A 2,606-nucleotide genomic window follows, 5' to 3' on the forward strand; every position below is an offset into this window, starting at 1 on the left:
AACGCCGCTCTGGAGACGTGATGCCAATGGCCGGCCGCTCTGTAACGCCTGCGGCCTCTTTTTCAACTTGCATGGCACGCCCCGGCCCGCGGCCTTTGACACAGGTACATACACACCTTCTATTTTTGTGTTGGTTTGTCGCGAGAGATGTTGATTGGATGGTTGCTCGGGATTTTAGGCTTTATCAAGCGCCGCAACCGCGGGAAGAACAAGGACAAGCCCGCCGCTTCCGTGTCCACTTTTTCCAAGCTCCCCCCGCCACACTCACCACACAAGGCCGTGTTTGCCCCGAATCGCGCCTCGCCTTTCTGGTGGCGCCTCGTGGGGGTGGACTCGGTGTGGCCTTTGGGTGGGTGGTGTTTGTGGGCTTGGGAAGTGACTGGGGATGGGGGACCCATATTGAACTGTGTTTTTTGAAAATCTCCAGCCACAGGTACACTAAAAGCTTTGTTAAATATTGCTGGAGACTGTGAGATTTTGAGATGGTGGAATGAAAAACTTGCTCAGCAGTTATGGTTTGGATTTTGGTGATGGGAAGGCACCATGATTTATCAAGTGTACTGTTTCTAGGATTCCTTTTTAATCTCAACACTTCAAATCCCAGTTCCAGGCACTAACACTGCCTTAATCAAACCAGAAATACTTGCTATGCCTGTGCAAAGTGAGATGGAAAAACCTCATCAGTGATGGGAAAAGATAAGTAAATTTAATGAAGTCCTCTGGGTCACAGGAGTTTATTTATACTTTTATTTATCTATACTTTAACAAAACCTGGATTTTTATGGATGCATTTCATATCTAAAATTTTCTTTTCAGAGGGCATGTACTGGCCTGTGTAGAAGAATGGGGAGAGGGTCTGATGCTAGAGATGTCCCTGAAGCTATAAATTTGCAGCGGCGAAGCCGCCTTGGCCTCTAGTACTATTCTTATGTCACACATAACAGATGAGATTTACACACCATGGGAGTTTGCTCAGCACTTGCGTGCAAGTGCCATCTTTGAACTTGGTCATAGATTTGGTTGGATCTCATTTAGATTCTGGTTTGAAGGCAACATTCATGTCTGCCACAAAATATCCTGAAATGACCTGGAACAATACTTGATGTATTGTGTAATGTATGTGTAAAATTTATGCCATACCTATTCTGAAAACAAGGCCAATTTAATGACAAAGTTTATTTTATCCTCAATTTTTACCAAAGTTTCTCATGTCTTGAAGATCATGATTTTTGACCTCTTTTTGAACACATACCCTGTTTGTTCCTCAGAAACTATCTTTGTATTTATTTTCAGGGAATGAACCAAAAAGCTGCCAGTTTTTCTTAAATTGTTTCTATTATGAATGGTTAAAACTCATGATGGAGTGGAGTGAGAATCTGAGAGGTCTGATGTTGCTATGGTCCTATGGTTTTACTTTGGCTCCCATTGACTGAGGGACAAACTGTCACACAAATATGTAACGTGTGCAGGCTTGTGTGACACATTGTGTCACACAAACGTACGCGCGCACATTTGTGTGACACACTGTTCAACAAACAACCATAGCACGCCACGCTGAGTGCCCCTGCAATAACAGGGGCAACGGTGGGCCGCTACGCTACACTACGCTACAGGGCCACTTAGCGTTAGCGTAGCGGCAAAAAGCGCCGGCCCATTTTGAGTAGCGTTAGCGCGCTGTTAGCGCCGCTACGCTGCGCTACGTTTCAGCGGCGCTAACAGCGCGCCAATTGTTTGTTAGTGTTAGCGCGGCGCTACAGTCACTACGCTGCGCTACAGCGCTTTTAGCGGAAAAAAAGGCTTTTTTTTCAGCTAAAAGCACTGTGGCGCAACGTAGCGCGCGCTCTTTTGCGCCCTGCGTGTGTAGCGTTAGCGCAATTGCGCGCATCTGCGCTAACGCTACGCTAACAGCTAAAACAGCTAAATTAGCTGTGCACCCTTTGCGTGTAGCGTTAGCGCAGAAAGGCGCAATTCCGCTAACGCTACGCTAAAATTTAGTGGAATTCCGCTACGCTACGCCACGCTAACGCTACGGTTAGCGTAGCTGGCCCACCGTTGACAGGGGCTTTGGAGAATCCTTTAAAAATTTATCTGATTTTCAGTCATCTGTACACAAATCCCTTTGAGGAGATTTTCTGAAGTCATTCACAAACCTGGTGTAACCTGAGGCTCCCCTGGACTTGCCCTAGAAATCAAACTCCCTTGGGATAAACTTCAGCAGCTGAAGAATATGTAACATAAATTTACACATGCATGCTAGTGTATCACATTTTTAACCACTGAGCCAAGTGATGCCAAGCTGAGTGCGCATGCAGCACCAAGGGCTTAGATGGACCCTTCACAAATTTTATGTAATTTTAAGCAATATGTAAAAAAATAATTTTAGAGAGATTTTATGAAGTCATACCCAACTCCTGGTTAATCAAAGGTTTGTTCCCCTGGACTTGTCTCTTAACTTTAAAAATGTTGCAAAAAAAATTCAGCAACTGGAGAATATGTCACACAAATGTACATGTGCATATTTTTGTGACACAGTAACATATATTAAGCTTCTTGCAATTTATGATAAGCACATGATAAATTGAAATATGTCATTCCCGTGGGAAATC

The sequence above is a fragment of the Puccinia triticina genome, chromosome 1A (genome assembly GCF_026914185.1).
Source record: "Puccinia triticina chromosome 1A, complete sequence".
Classification (NCBI taxonomy): domain Eukaryota; kingdom Fungi; phylum Basidiomycota; class Pucciniomycetes; order Pucciniales; family Pucciniaceae; genus Puccinia; species Puccinia triticina.